This window comes from Marmota marmota, unplaced genomic scaffold, assembly GCF_001458135.2.
Source record: "Marmota marmota marmota unplaced genomic scaffold, marMar, whole genome shotgun sequence".
Taxonomy (NCBI): Eukaryota; Metazoa; Chordata; class Mammalia; order Rodentia; family Sciuridae; genus Marmota; species Marmota marmota.
Window position 1 is genome coordinate 14,009,698 of NW_026000093.1, and position 17,549 is coordinate 14,027,246.

The window sequence follows — 17,549 nt, forward strand, 5'->3', positions numbered from 1 at the left end:
TATATATAGTAATCAGAAATCAACAGCAGGTTTTTGAACTCTTTCCATTTAAAAATAGCTTATATTTGTTAGAATACCATTTAAGTAGAATTTTAAAATTATTAAAGAGACTGGGGTCTAGTTAGTCAATAATTTAATCAGTACAATATGTGAAAGTGAGTTATTCACCATTGTGTCTCTGTTACCTGGCATGTAGTATGTGTTCAAAGGTGTAAATAAATTTCTATTCTTTTAAATTTTTGTTGTATTAAAATAAAAACATAGTGTTTTAATGTATGGAGAAATACACTGCATTCTTAATGAAAAATGAAGAAAAAGTAAGTATGTGATGGCTAGTTTACAAACAAATTTTGTCTACTTCAAAGCCCTCAAGAATATTTATGGGATAGAATCTTAGAATATTAATGTTAGGAGAGACCATGGAGATTAATCTCCTCAACATACAGATGAATAGAGATTAAAGACATAGAAATCCCTTCTATTGAACAGGTCTGGTTTTGACTTTTCAATGTAACCTGAACATTTTTGAAATGGATGACCACTTTATAAGGTAGTCCATTGGTGGGTTAAATAGTATTTACCAAAAATTCATGTCCAGCAAGAACTTCAGAATGTGACCTTACTTGGGATAAGCATCTTTGCAGATGTAATAAAGTTAGATGAGGTTGTGTTGGATTAGGACAGGATCTGAATTCAACGACTGGTATCTGTGGACTCTCAGAAACTCAGACACACACAAAGAAGCAGCCCATATGAACGTGGAGGGAGAGATTGGAGTGATACAGCTATAAACCAAGAACAGCAAGGATTGCTGGAAGACACAGACACCAGGAAGAAATGAGGAACATTCTCCTCTAAAGCATTCAAAAGGAGCATGGCCCTGTGAACACCTTGATTTTTAACCTCCAGCTTTGAGAACTGTGAGACAATAATTTCTATTATTTTAAGCTACCCAGCTTGCAGTACTATATAATAGTAGTCCTGGGAAACAAATACAAATGGCTTTTTTTTTGAGAGAGAGAGAGAGAGAGAGAGAATTTTTTAATATTTATTTTTTAGTTTTCGGCGGACACAACATCTTTGTTTTTTTTTTTTTTTTTTTTGTATGTGGTGCTGAGGACCGAACCCGGGCCGCACGCATGCCAGGCGAGCGCACTACCGCTTGAGCCACATCCGCAGCCCCCTACAAATGGCTTTGATTGTTTAAATTTTTGTGTTCATACTTTGAATCTGTGGACACTTAATGAACAGTGTTTATGTACTTGTGCTCTGCTGGGGGTTATAAGTAAGACATGTTCCTGCTGTCATTTTTGGTGCTTGGTCCAGTAGGAAAAACAGCAGTGCAAATACATAATTACAATATGTTTCAATAACATTTTCTCATTAGGATAGTGTACAAAGTTAAGTAATGGCACTCAGAATTGGGAAATTGTGAGAGGTTTTACAAAGTGAGATCATTGTACTTGATTTCAAAGACCCACTTAGGCTGGGCATGGTGGTCCACAATTCCAGGGATTTGGGGAATATCACAAGTTAAAGGCCTGCCTGGGCAATTTAGTGATACCCTATCTCAAATAAAAATAGGAAAGGGCGGGGGTGGGGGTGGGTGTAGCTTAGTGGCAGAATGCCCCTAGGTTAAATCCCCATTACCATTAGAGAGAGGGAATGGGTGGGAGAGGAGGGAGGAAAGACAGACAGACAGATAATGGAATTAACTTCCATGGTAACTCTGCTTTATCCTACCACCTCTTGTGCTGTTAGTCCTGCCTTGTTTAGGTCACATTTGACCTGCTGCAGTAGTCTCCTGCCACTAGAATTCTGTCTCCCCAGGTGGCTTGAAGTAATTTTTGTGTGTGTGTGTGTGTGGGAGGCACCAGGGTTTGAACTCAGGGCCATTCAACCACTGAGCCACATCCCTAGCCCTGTTTTTTTTTTGTGTTTTATTTAAAGACTGAGTTGCTGAGTGCCTTGCAGTTGCTGAGACTAGTTTTGAACTCACAATTCCCCTGCCTCAGCCTCCAGAGCCCCTGGGATTACAGGTGTGTGCCACCTTGTCCAGCTTGAAGTAATTTTTTAAAATGCAGATTATGTCATTCCTCTGAAAACATAAGTGGTTGGTTTCTTCTCCCACTCAAAATTATATCCAAACTCCTTTTTATGGCATGGCCCCACATAATCTGGCCCCTGCTGCTTTTTCAGTTTCATTTCTTTTCACAGTGGTGTTTTTTTATTGTCAATATACCAGCTTTGTTCCTATCTCTCATTTTGCTCTGGCTCTTCTCTTGGACACAGGATCCTCCAGTGTCTCCTTGACATTCAATCTTTGCAAAGGAAACTTCCTTGCCCTGCCCCCCATTCAAATAGTACACCCCTTCCCCCAGTCTTATCATCTTGTTTTATGTGTGTCACACATCACTAACTTGACTTTTGATCTCCACCCCCACCTCACCTGCCACTTCTGCCGCCATAGGATATATGGGAGAATGTGTGGTCAGGAAACAGGGATCTTGTTTTCACTTTTTATTGCAGTGACCCTGGTGTGCAACATACACAGAGACAGGGTTCTATACAGAAGAATGGAAAAAACCTTACTCTTTTAATTTCATGCTTATCATTTCAGAACATGTCATGATAATTTTTCTTTGGATGAGTACCAAATTGTATACCAAATATTTTATATGATTATAAAATTTCATTTTATAATCTCACCTTCATCTCTATCCCCTTTCTGACTTGGCCTCTGTGACACTGAAGCTCTCATAATTTGTAAGTTTATGTAAATCTCACTTAAGAATGCACTGAGATTTAGAACAGTACATTGCCCACAGCAACACAGCTGTAAGTGGTGTTTCTAGGATTTGAACTTAGATATTTTTCTAACTAGAGCTGCTCATGTGCTGAGCTGGTGTGGAGGACGATCCTTTTGGTGAGTGGGAGGTATAAATCCAGAATTAGAATAGGAGCCCTATCCTTTTGGAATAGAAATAGCAAACACTTATTATTTGTATCTATAAGAAGAACTGGGTGATAATTTGTTAAAAGGAACTTTAAAAAGTACCTTGAATTTTTTTTAGACTAGAATTAATATATGCTTGTTATAAAATACATGGAATATACTTAAAAAAAAAAAAAAAAGAAGAAACATCATCCATAGTCCTACTACCCAGAGATAACCACAGATAACCACTGTTAACATTTTAGAATATTTTAATCCAGTATTTTTTCTGTGCAGTAATGAAACATTATGATGATCATCTTTATACATAAATCTTGAATTTTGAAATCATTTCCTAACATAATTTCTAGATCAAAACAGATTGTCAAAATTTCCAGAAGGGTGATGCCAATTTATGTTTCCATGAGCAGTGCTTGAATGCCTTTTTATGTGATATTTTTATTTTCCTTTTCTTGGACTTTTGTTGATATTAAATTTGTAATATATGTTTACTATTAATTACCTGTATCTTCTATGACTTGTTAAGATTTATTGGCTGTTTTTATTGGCAACTTAGCTTATCAGTCAACTTTTGAGTTATATTAAAAATGACCATTTTGTCATATTTATGCCAAACATCCAGTTCTTTTCCTTTAATTAAAGGGTATTCTATTTATACTGATAAACCTTTAACAAGTCTTAAGTCTCTTTAATGATATAATGGGAGAAATTTATTATTAATAAAAGTTTTTAGTATTTTAAAATCTTCCACTTGTAAATTTTTCTTTAGCATACGGATTCAATAATGATCTTTTTCATTTTAATGGTTGCAACAAATTATTGCCTGGCTGTCTTTCTGTATTTTCAATGAAAAAGGAAGATGACAGTATGAATATGTTTCCTATAACGAAGAATGTGAAATTGGAGGAAAAAATTTTATGCTTGGGAAAGTATACTGAAAACAAGGGGCCTGAGAATTTACAAATGTACTGCTGAAGCACTGTCACTTTAAGGCAACTGGCACACATAGTTCTTGGCAAGAAATCTTTTTAATTATGTGATACCTCCAATTTTAGAGTAAGAAAAATGAAAAAATAGGACCTATTTTAAACATCTTTTTTAAGATCTTTAACTTTTTGAAGAGAATTTATATCTTACATTATAAAAGATTTTTTTAGTGCCTTATAATATTAAAATAGAACAAGATAATCAAAGATAAAGGCAGACATAAGTTATCTGAAATGTGTAGAAACAACATTTTGAGTTTTATTTTTTCTTTGTATCACATTGAAAATATTCCAACTTGATTTTTAGAGAAAAACTTTCTGGAAGTGACTTTGAGGATTTTGTGGTTGGCTTCAGATAATTCCATTTGAGGTGTAGTTTTAATAATGTTGCAGAGGTTTTCCACCCTCTTTTCTCTCTCAGCAGTGTTTTAAAGTGTCTTATTTTCAAATTGTGATGTGTTAGACCAGGAATCAAGTGTCCTGTGCAAGAACATAAAAATAAACTTTTAGAATTGTATTTTTATTTATTTTAAAAAATTTTAGATCCTGATTTTGTTGCATAGATCACATAAAAGTATGTGTATATAGTTTATAAATAAATGCATTAAAAGTGTGGAGAATGCTGCCTCAGAATGTCTTTATTGCTATGAATTTTTCATCTCTCCTTCCAAAGCAGGTGGGGCGGGGGTGCATGAAGCCCATGCAAAAATGAGTACAACATTTCAAAGGGTTCTTGGAATCTACTCATTATACCCCTAGAATAACTGGATTCTCATTTATCCAAAACCTTCCCTGTCGTGAGTACAGTTACCATCAGCTTTTGTCTGTGAATTTATTTGACTTTCTTAACTAATTCTGGTTTTATTCTTTAAGTTTGCACTTTGCACAGCTGTCCTTGTCCATTGAGCATTCTGACTTCAGTGTGTTTGGTTAGACTATGAGCTCCTGAAGAGTGGACACTGTTTAGCTCTGTTCAGCATAGTGCTCACACTAAGTAGATTTTCAGCAAACAGGGCATCAAGCTTATCAATCCTGTGGGTGATACAGTCCTACTGAGAGTACAGCTTTCTGCTGTACTCATGTGCCCTCCTTTTTCCAACTTCCCAAAATGCCTTCCCATCCCCTATAATGGCATCCAGTCTTTTCTGTTTTGATGTATCCTGGGCCATTTCAAGACAGCCACTACTAATTGTTAGAGGATTTCTGGAGAGCATCTTGAAGGGGTGTTAGCTTTCGCATTTCCTTATACAAAGCTGGTAAATGATATCAGCAGAATGATGGGCAGGTTTCTAAGCCTAAGACATTCTAAAAGATCTCTGGGTTCTCCCTGATGTCTCTGTTAGGTAACCTTTATCTTCAACAATGTGTGGGATGTAACCCTGGTCAACACACCCCCTCAGCTTTCAGCATAAGTATGGAACTAGAACCAAAAGGTAGTGGCTACAGAATTTTGCTTATTGGAAACTGAATCGGCTCATTTAGGTATAAAACCATAGATTTCCCATAGAAACACAGTGGGAAACATGTAAGTAGCTTTAAATTTTCTTGTAGCCACATTTTACAGTGAAATTAAGTTTAATGTACTTTGTTTAATTATATCCAGAGCATTATTGATTTAATATGTGATCAGTATTATGAAGATATTAATGTTATGTTTTGTTTCACAGTTTTGGATACTAAGTCTAAGTGCATTTTACCCTTGGAGCACATCTCAATTCTGACTAACACCACTATTGCAAAGGGGCTAGTGAATCTCATTAGACAGCACAGCTCTAGAAATAACAACATTTTATGGTACATATTTGTAGGGGGTCAGGGAAAACTCTTTTCTGTAATTATATTTGTTGTAGTTTTATAATATAGGGTTATGCATATTACTGCCTTTTCAAACATTAATTATTAGGCTTAGAGATATCAAGGTTCTGAATAAATAAACTTCATTTTTATAGAGATTATGTAGCTTCAAATATGAAAAGATAATGAAATTTTAGCTTTATTTTACATTCTTTGAGTTGAACTGTTTTAGTTTCTTGGTTTTGGGAGAAAGAAACTTTAAACCTTAAATTGCTATTTTATGAGAAGCTATGCTTGTCACAGAGGAGCTAGCACTCATCCTTCAAACAGATTTTTAGATTGAGGGAGGCTGTTGGGTGAGAAAAGGCATAAAACTTTTTTTCTTTTGTTGCGGGGGAGTCAGGTTTTAATATACCTCCTTGCATTGAAACTTGTTTTCTGAAAAAAAAATACAAATACCAATATAAAAAAAGTAGAAAGGGTTCACTTAATTATGTGGTTAAGGATGAAAGCTAGTGCCCTGAGGAACATGAGTAGATGGTTCTTCATTTTTAAAAGAATGTTAGGTGGCTAGATTACAGACTAAGCACCTTGCATTGGAACATCAGCCAGAGGATCCATGCTCATGAAAGCGGTTAAGATAAAAATTCCTTAAATCTGTTTGAAACTTTTTCTTTGTTTTTAAAATTGGAGCCTCAGATGTTTAAATCAATAACCTCAATTTTAAAAATTGTCTACGTAATTGAAGCAATATTACTGAAGATTTGGAAGAGAAAAACTATTAATTATCTTCCATCATAACATTTAATGTATTTATATACATATCTTAAGGTATTTGTGATCATTGGATATTTTAATTTTGTAGCTTTTTGGAATGTAATACTTTTTAAAATATAGATATGTGATGTTAGCCTTTATCATAAGTATTTTATGTTGTCACCATATGATAACTTGGAAGGATGTGTAGGCTGGTGAAGTACTTCTGCTCTGTAAAGTGATGCAAAATCTATTTGTCATGGTTGTCTGTGACCTGCTTTCAAATCATACTTGAGCCTATGGGAAGGGGAAGGATATAAAATTCAGGGCAGTTGTGCCTTCTCTTTTGTTCACATTCTAGTAGTGAGAACTCAGTCACATGCCACACCTGTAAAGAGACTGGGAAATGGAACCCAAGTGCCTGGTTATATCCTCAGGAAGGATCTGAGAATAGATTTTGAAGGACAACTAGTAGTCTACCAGAACTTGTATAAATTAGTCTTAGCAACCTCTAATCAAGAAGGATTATAAAGCAGTTTACAGAGGAACAATTTTTGTGATTTTAACTTTTTCCCCCTTTATTTGTATTTTATGCTGAATTTATTCCTGTGCCATAAATTGTGCACAAATTTATTCCTGTGCCATAAGTTTTTGTTTGTTCAGTTTCTTCTGGGATATCTTTTTTCTTTTTATTATTATTTTCTTCTGTGCTACCTCCTCTTCTGGTTTAGGAACAGTTTGTTTCTTTTCAGTGAGGCTCATCTCAATGTGGTAGGGGATCTCATATATGTGTTAATCTGATCATGAGCTCTATAAGCATTAGGGTGCACTTTGGGTGCTGTATTCACCTGGATATATTCAATGACCAGAGAATCTACATCTAAACCCTTAAGTTCAGCATTACTCTCTGCATTTTTAAGAATGTGCAGCCAAAATTCAGACCTCTTTCTGGGCCATTGACCCTGTGTCCATCCCACTGTTTGGCCTGGGCAAATCTCCTATCTCCACTGTTGTAATGCCGGAATGGCACACATTGCTTCTTTAACGTGACATCTTTCAGATACTTCATTGCTTCTATAAAGTGACATCTTTCAGGTACTTGATGGCTTTTTAGAAATGTATATCCTTCTGAGCAGTTTCACAAAGTAAACATGAAAATTCAAACCTCTTGATTTGTATGATTTTGTGGGTTTTTCTGGGTCAAGAGAGCAGCAAACCATTTTCACAGGTTATCTCAGGCCACTTACAGAAAGAGGAAGAGTGGTGGCTTCTGGGAGAATTCCTGTGATTTTTTAATTTTTAAGGATTATGTTATTTATCATATGTATGTACATTAGTCTAACACCCAGCTTTGTTATACTTAACATTGTTTTAACTATTTTACTGTACTGTTTATAAGAACATGCTAAGCACACAGTTTCCTCCATATTTTGGGTTATTTCTCTAAAGATTTTTATTTTTGTAGAAGTGGTATTATTAGACCAAACAATATGAACATTTTTATACATTTTTATTTCTATATTACTTTTACAAAGCAACCATTGCAGTCCTGTAGGGAGTGACTGATGACCAATTGTATAAAACTTTTAAAAATATTATACTCTTGAGCTCAGAGTATAACAGTGGGAATAGGTAACATTCTAACCTGAGACTACTCACATACCACTCCACTGCCCTAGCTTGGTTGGCATCTGAGTTCTGTCAGTGATAAACAGGCCACAAAGACATCACCTTGAAGGGACTTACTTAGCTTTAGATTGGTGAATGATGCCAGTTACTTGCATCATTTGTGGATGTCGATTTTCAGAGGTGTGAGGGGGGCCAGTGGCTCAACTCAGCCTGAACTTTTCCTAGTGTTTGGAGCAAGCATTTTCCTGGATGAGGCTATAAATAAGCACAAGAAAACCTTCAAAAGGCCCACTATAGTCACATATATTGGGCTGGCTCTTAAGTTGTATGCATGCATCTAGGAGACTTGAAAGGACTTTATGAAAAGTTAAATCCAGGATATACTTGAACTTTGAATGTGCTTCTAATATCCATCGGCAGAGATGGAAGTCTTATTGGCTTGAGGTGTTTGAGCAGACTCTTCCAATCTCAGAGTGACTAAGTTATGTAAAAAGGTGGACCTTAGGAAGACAGGCTTAAAGTAAAAACAAGAGGATGTTAAGAAAACAACTGAGCAGAGGTATCTGTGATGGTATGCCTCAGAGGAGACAGATTTTACCCATTTATCCTGGGCATGATACTAAACAAAGGTGAAAGAAAACAATAGTAGCACCTTTAATGGGGCCAGAACTCAAATCCAGAATTGTGTTATCTAAAATCCCAAGGTTTAACAACAAAATTAAAAAGCAAAAAAGTAAATAATAGAAATTGACCCTAAATATTAGGTTTAATAAAGACTTTAACTGTTAAGAATACATTAAAAGAACTAAAGGAAGCCATATTAAATAATTAAAGTACAACAAAATCAAAGCATAGCAAGCCAACAAATGGAGAGTCTTAATAACTAAATTGAAATTATTTTAAAAATAACTACAGCAAACCACTCCTCGATGTGATATGATAACATTTCACTTTCCCTAAAACCTGTAACATAAAGCCAAACTCAGGATCATTTTACAAAGGTACCTGAATAGGTATTCTTCAAAACTGTTAAGATCATGAAAAACAAGGAAAATAGAGAAATTATTGTAGATAAGAGGACACTGAAGAGACCTAATGATTAAATACAATGTGACATTTTGTATTGGATCCTGAAACAGAAGAAGGACATTAGTGGAAAAACTGATAAAAATTTTTAGTTTATGGTGTTGCACTGAACGTAATTTCTTACTTGATATATGCATCATAGTTGTGCAAGATATTTACATTATGCATGTAAATACATAATGTATACATATGTATATGTACACATGTATTTTATGTATATATGTATGTTATGTAAGTATAACATATTTACATAAAATATTAACTTTAGGGGAAAATACTAGCATTAGGGAAGTATATATAGGAGCTCTGTATTACCTTTGCAATTTTTCTGTAAATAATCTAAATACATTCCAAAGTAGAAAGTTACAAAAAGTCAAATGGAAATTCTAGAATTGAAGAATACAATACCTGAAATGAAAAATTGACAAAATGGGCTCAACAGCAGATTTGAGACGACAGTAAAAATAATCAGTTTACTTGAAGGCAGAACAATAGGAATTATTTAGTCTGAAAACCAGAAAAAAGTGATGGAAGAAAAATAAGCAGAGCCTCAGAGATCTATGGAAAACATCCACTGTAAAACATGCATGTAGTAGGAGTCACAAAAGGAGAAATTTCCAGACAAATGGCCTCTCAGGAAACTTTCCAAATTTGATAAAAACCATCAAACTCCATATCTAGAAGCATGTTGGCCCTTGCTGGGATTAATGCAAAGAGACCTTCCCCCAGAGATAGCATAGTCAAACTATAGAAAGACACAGTGTCTTGAACACAATAAGAGAAAAACAGCCCATTTCATAGAGGGTACACAGTATGATTAATGATTAATTTTTTATCAGAATCAATGGAGGCCAAAAGGCTGTGGGATGACATCCAAAGTGCTGAAAGATAAACAGTCTGTGGAGAATTTTATATTTAGAAAAATATCCTCAAAAAATGAGGGAAATAAATATATTCCTACACAAAGGCTGGCAGAAATCAGTAGATCTGCCCTACAAGAAATACTAAAAGAAGTGCTTTAGTTTTGGAAATGACACCAGATGGTAATCCACAGGAAGAAATGAGGAGCACTGGAAACATCAATATGAAGATTAATATAAAAGACTAGAAATACTTTTTTCTCACTTCTTTAAAAAGCATTGACTTCTATCTATAAACAAATTTAATACCTGTAACATTCCACCTCCTTCCCGTGTTTGATCATCATATCATAAATTGCTTTCACCTGTTTACCTCTTGGTCAATTGCATGGGACTGTGATCATGGTTCTGAAAATTTCGGGCTTCAGGACACCTTTCCACTCTTTATTGAATACTCCGAAGAACCTTTGCTCTATGTGGGTTTTATATATTGATATTTATTTTATTAGAAATTAAAACTGAGGGAAAAATTAATAATATTCATTTTAAAATAACACCGATTTCATGTTAACATAAATACCATAGGGTTTTATTTTTTGTTTGATTAAAAAAACAAACCTGTATTTTCCAAAACAAAATAGTGAGGACAAAGACATTATTTTACATTTTCATATCTTATTCCTGTCTGCCTTCATAGAAGACAGCTACATTGTCCTATAGGCTTCTGCACTGAACTTGTTGCAATATGTTGCTTTGACTCAAGTATGTGAAGAAAATTCTGGCCCCCAGTCTGGGTAGCTGGAAAAGGGAGGTCTATGTTAGAAACGTTTCTTTGTAACTGAAACTCAGGTGGTGGTTTTGTAAAAGTTAGTTGCAATGTGAAATCTGAAACCATGTCAATGAATTTTTATACTTTATTGCATTAAAACCATGAATCTTTTAACAATGCATAATTTGATCTCTTGGATCCAGTGAAAGGGTAGTTGGGTGACCATAGCATACTCAGAATTGTGGAACTGTGTTTTCATTTTCATTATTTATTGGAACTCTAATTTGAAATGAACATATCCCTTTTAAAATAAAAAAGATTTTAGAACACAGTTTTTTTTCAGTGAATACAGGTATTGTTTGTGTTATAATTGAGAGTTACTTTTGCCAATTTTTGCCTATTTCTTAAATCTTTAATTTTACTTTGCACTTCGGTAATTAAATCTCAGATGCTGTTTATTTCTAAGGGATAATGAGATATATAACAGTTTTTTATATGAAGTAGATTTGAAAAAAGAAAACTGTTAGGACAATTGAGTATTGAATAAGAATGTTTTTTGAAATAGCTTATAATTAATTTGTATTTAAGGTGTCTAAATATAATGTTATATAAATTATGGTTTAGTTTAACTGGAAGCTGCAATTATAGGTTATCTATGGTTACTATACACTTAATTTAAAAACTAATTATGACATCACCATCATCATTATAGTAAATGCTGTTGTACACAATGTTATAAATATAGTATTGCCTCCTTTTGATAAATTATATAATTCAGAAGAAATAAAAGGCAGTTAAAAGAAGCTGCTTACCATTTCCCCAGAATTAATTAATTAATCCAGAATTAAGCAATGATTATAGTTTCTTGAATACTTTTCTTGAAAATTTGTTCAGGAAATACGTATTTGTATTTTATATATATGTGTGTATATATATGTGTGTATGTGTGTGTGTGTATATATATATATATGTGTGTGTATATATATATATATATATATATATATATATATAAAATCATATGTATGTGTGAAAGTATTTTAAGCAAATGGAATCATGCTTACATATTGTTCTGTAAATATGTAAATCTTGAACATTTTTATATCAGTGTAATAGACATGTGATTCTTATTTAATGACAGCTTAGTGTCTGTGTTACTAGGTTGATTATAAAGTTCATGAAAAGAAAACTTTTTTATTAATGAAAGCACTGCTATTTATTTTTAATTTTTTATTTTTTTGGTACCAGGGATTGAACTCACAGGTTGCACTTGACCACTGAGCCACATCCCCAGCCCTATTTTGTATTTTATTTAGAGACAGGGTCTTGATGAGTTGCTTAGCACCTCCCTTTTGCTGAGGCTGGCTTTGAACTCCTGATCATCCTGTCTCAGCCTCCCTGGCTGCTGGGATTACAAGCGTGCACCACTGTGCCCAGCTGAAAGCACTGCTTTTAAGATTGGTTCCCACTCAGATATTGCTCTTGATCCTTTAACATTTGTAATAAAAGACAACAGTAAAATCAATTGCAAACTGAAATTTCATGCCTTGCAGAGTACGTACATTTTTTTTTTTTTTTATGAGATTTCCCTGGGCAATCTAAGCCCCTGGGCAATCTAAGCTATTCACAGTTTGACAGTTGAAGAAAAAGTTATCGAGGATGATAGCATACTAGATGTTTTAAGGGAGTCTGATTTGACTACCAAATGTTTAAAGACCTTTAGGAAAAATGGATGAAGCCTTCAAAATTTATTCAAAACTTTTTTTTTTTTAAGTGATGATCTCATAAGAGAAAAGCATGAAGAATTGTGCTATTATGCCATTTCTTGAAAAAATTATACCCTCAATAAACAGTTTTATTCATTCTTTTATTCTAAGAATTTGTACATAGTTGAAATTATAATGTAAATTTTGTTGAATATAAAATAATTGAACTTTTGAGGATTTTTCAAGTCAAGATCTTGAAAATCAACTATTTAGTATTTATAATTATATTTTGGTCCCTGATCTAATAGGATTCACTGAAGTGGTCTTTTCCCAGCATCATCTTTGTAAAACCACCTAAAACCACCAATCATCTTTGGAAAACTAGGAACACGTGACTTCCATTATATGAATGTAATGTAATGTAATATAATTAGGTTCCTACTGATTAAGATAGTCTATTAAGATAGTCTAGTCTATGTGGTGGCACTTAAAACAGTGCTGCAAATCTTGTACATATATGTTTACATTTCCGTGTGAGTATATGAGTGGTATACATTTCTAGATGTTGAAGAAATTGAATCAAATGCTGTGTGCATTTACCTATCAAATTACATTCCCACTATAAAATTCTGTGTATACTTTCACAAAGCCTCCCTTGTTCAAATCTTATCTTTTCTTAAATCAATACAGGGAGTTCAGTTAGGGGGGAATGTGCTGATATCTAAATCTGTTTAGTTCCTAGGATTTGAATAGCAAGGGTAGGAACAGATCAGATAATGAGAGGTTCATTTGAAAATATATCCTAATCTGTTTGGCACCCAGATTGGCTAGTAGGAGTTTGAATAACTCATCTGTTTCTTATATTATTTCCACACCCCCATTGGTGCTTAGGTATAGGTAAAAATAAAAAGGCATCTCATTACATTTGTTTTGCTTCCACTTAATTATAAATGATGCTTTACATTTTTTATGCTATTGGTAGTTGTATCTTTAAAAAATTTGTACTTCTTAGAATAATATTATAAGAATAATATTACAATATTAATAAGATTTTATTACAACATTACTAATATTTTATATAATCTCCTGTCTTTTGACTTTTTCTAGTATTTTATTCATGCATAGCACTTTTGTCTAGTCAAATGTGTCTTTCCTTTTTAAGTCCTCCAGTTGTATTCATGCTCAGAATATTACCTTCTTTGTTTCAAGATAGTAAATATATTCCTTCTGGTGTTCTGTGGTTCTTTTACATTACTCTTTATGATTCTACTTCCACATTTCTTCCTCATGTTTCTATCTTTGTTCATCTGGAGTTTAATGTGATTTAAGGAGTAACACAGGGATCTAATCTTTTCCCCCTCTACTTACTATTCACTTTCCCCTAAATTATTCATTAAACAATGTATCTTTTCCTCATTTATTTGAAATAACAACTCTCACATATGAAATTTTTGCATGTATTTTTGGTCACTTCTGGACTTTGTATTTTGTTTCATTGATCTGTTTATGTGCCTGAATCAAATTGTTTTAAGTACTGTATCCTAATAATTTATTTTAATCATTGGTAGGACTAATCTTTTTTCCCTACTTGATCTTAACACGCATGCTATTATTTTAGTATTTTGACAAAAACTTACTCGTGAATGCCCCATTCCTTTTCACTATCCACAAGAGATCCTATTGGCATTTTTTTTTTTCTGGAATTGTTTGATTTGGTAGTTTAGGGTAAATGGGGATTATGAGTATTTGAAAATTAAAAAGGTAAATTCAAGTAAAGTGCTTAGAGAAGTGCTGGCACACAGCAAACAGTCAAGAGAGACTAGCTGTGCTGTATATTCTTGTTCCTTTTGTACATCCTTTACCCTCTTTATCCTGTTCCCTGCCTGATGGGGCTGACCTTCATGGAATATACATCACTGGCCTCTCTTGCCCTCTGGCTTCTGGCAGGGTGTGGCCAATAGGAGAAGATGAGCTGTGGGGAGGAAAAAGAGGTTAGGATATACTTTCCAGTCTCTCTCCTTATAGGCCTGTTGGTCTATGTAGGGCCATGCTTCTTGTCAGGTAGGTCCACTGTCATAGTGAGAATCCTCACTGGGGTTGAGTAGTCAAAGCTTCCAATTATTGCTACTTCTGGGTGCTTCACCCTGCTCAAACCTTTAATAAATAGTACCTTCATGAATTTCTCTTCTGTTACCCCACTGAGAGAGTTTCTTGCTGGAGCCTGACTGGCAGAGCTACTCTCATCTTCCTTTCCTCCTCCTGATCACTACTGCTAAAAATCTAATCTTCTTTGAGATCTTTCAATGAGATTAAAATTTTCTTCATAGAGTCTTTTACAATTTTGATTGTTTATACTCAGATTTATTTTTATTTAGTTGCAATTTTAAATGGAATCTTTTTATTTTGTTATGTTCTCTAATTGTATTTAGGCAAAATTATTGATTTTGTATGTAAAATTTGCAAGTCAGTTATGTACTGATTTATTGTTTCTAGTAGTTTTTCAGTACCTTTTCTTGTTTAACTTGTAATTATCTGAAAATATTGTGTCACCTCCAACTAATGATAACTTTGCCTTTTTTTTTCTTTTATTAGGAAGTATTTATTTGAGAATGGTTGTTTATTTTATTCAAATGTGTTTGGGAATTTATTGATGTTTATCATTTTTCACTTTTGATTTACTAATTAAATATAGTAAATATATTAATAGATATCAATAATTTGCTCTTCTATTACTAGGGTGATTCTTATTTGGTTCAGATATGTTTATTTTTTTAATGATTCTACTTGCTAATATTTTATTTAGGACTTTCATAGCATTGAAGTTGATCTGTAGCTTTGTCTTTCCACTCAATGTCATGTTTTGGTAATATTAATTTGTTGACATCGTTGTTTTTTGTTGTTGTTGTTGTTGTTGTTGTTTTTAATGTGGTGCTGAGAATCAAATCCAGTGCCATACCTGTGAGACAAGCGCTCCACTGAGCTACAGCCCCAGTCCCCGCACTCCCCCTTTTTAAGGTAAATTATCAACAATAAAGCAGTAAATGAAAGAGATTTTGAACTTCTGTCTTAGCCATCTCTCTTTTTTTCCTTTTTGGATAGAAAAAAACCTTCAAAACAGAAAGTAAGTTAACTTGTTACCAGGGAAACTGGCATCATACATTGCTGATTATAAAGCTGCCTTTTGTATCAAAGTGGAACAAAGTACAATTTTTACAAGACCTAAAATATGTATGTAATGAAGTAATGACATATAATATCATCTTTTATGTGATGATTCTTTGATGTACTTTATCGCCTCCCTTGAAGAAGGATGGGTAGATATTATTAGTACTGTGTAACAAATGAGAAAAGTTAGGGTTAGAGGAATGCTGCTTGCCAGAAGTAACATGGACAAGAATTAGCCCTAGAACTACAGAAACCTGTGGCCCAGTGCTCCTTTACTTTATTACATTATCTTTAGGAATAGAGTGAATGCAATGTCATGAATCAGATCACATGCATGTTTCAAAATAGAAGAGAATTTGGCTCAGATTATATTTTCATGCAATTGTGTGGAAAGAATGAAGCACTTTTCTTATAATATATATCAATTCAATTGATGGTTGCACGTGGTAATCCCAGCTGCTCTGGAGGCTGAAGCACAAGGATTATAAATTTGAAGTCAGCCTTGGCAACTCAGTGAGACTCTGTCACAAAAAAGCAAAACAAAACAACCAAGACTGGAGGGTGATATGGTTCAGTGTATGAGATGCTGGGTTCAGTTCCCAGTACCGCCAATAAATAGATAGATAGATAGATAGATAGATAGATAGATAGATAGATAGAAAGAAAGAATTCATGCCTACATTGTCTCAAAGTAGTCACAGAACAGGTTTACAATTGGTGCTACAAATTGCAACACAGAATCACCCAGTTTAAAAACTGAAACTACCTTCCTACTTGAAAGGACTGGATAGGCTCTTCCTTGGTACAAATGGAAGAAAAAAAAATACTGTCATCTTGTACTTGTGGACAAAATGTACTGGGTTTTCTTAAAATGTACTGGATTTTTACTTATTTCTATGTTAACACATATTAATACTGAAAAGTTAAGGGAAAGAGCAGATGAAAATATAAGAATCATTTGTAGTCTTGCCATCCAGAGATAACACTGTAAATTTAGTTGATATTTAGCTCAACAATCCTGATATCAATCCATCTAAATATATTCTTTCTCTTCCTATGTGTAATATTTTATAATCAGTTTTTAAGAAAAATATAATTTTCCACATTTATGAAATATTTTCTAAAGTCTTAAAAATCCAAATATATACAGTATTTTATTGGTTAAGTTTTAATTTTTTTTAAAGAGAGAGAGAGAGAGAATTTTTTTTTAATATTTATTTTTTTAGTTTTTGGCGGACACAACATCTTTGTCTGTATGTGGTGCTGAGGATTGAACCCGGGCTGCACGCATGCCAGGCGAGCGCGCTATCGCTTGAGCCACATCCCCAGCCCAAGTTTTAATTTTTAAAAATACCTTTATTGGAAGAAAAAGTGAAATTTGATGAAAGGAAAAAAAATGAAATAGGCTTATATCTATCTAGAGGGCTATTAGTAATTGTTTAGCAATTTTGTCTCTGAAAGAAAAGTAGTCCTAATTTGTGGTGTTTGCCAGTTTCTATAGTGTACATACTCTTACGTATAGTGTGGCTGATTTGAAGCTACGAATATACTGTCACCAAATGGGGCGTTGGGAAGACAGGTGCAGAATTGGTTCTCCTGAGCTAGTGTGACACACAGCCTGTAGCACACTACTGGTTGTATTGCTGTAAGTTTTTTGTTAGTTGCAAGTAGCAAAAAACTTACTCTTTATTCAAACAATAAGATTTACCAAGAAGACTCAAGGTTGAATGGCTCTTGGGTTTCATTAATTCAACAACTCAACATTATCATCACTGATACCCATGTGGGTTGGTTCCTTTTTTCCCCCTAAATATATATATATATATATATATATATATATATTTA

General features: G+C 33.8%; 1 protein-coding gene and 1 pseudogene across 5 annotated transcripts in view; one reads left to right on the forward strand and one right to left on the reverse strand.

Annotated features, from left to right (window-relative positions):
- The window catches only part of Pde7a (phosphodiesterase 7A), a 104,373-nt gene that overhangs the window by 12,171 nt on the left and 74,653 nt on the right, over positions 1 to 17,549 (forward strand). The gene's annotated exons all lie outside the window — the stretch shown is intronic.
- On the reverse strand, positions 7,029 to 7,561 carry LOC107142421 (annotated as a pseudogene).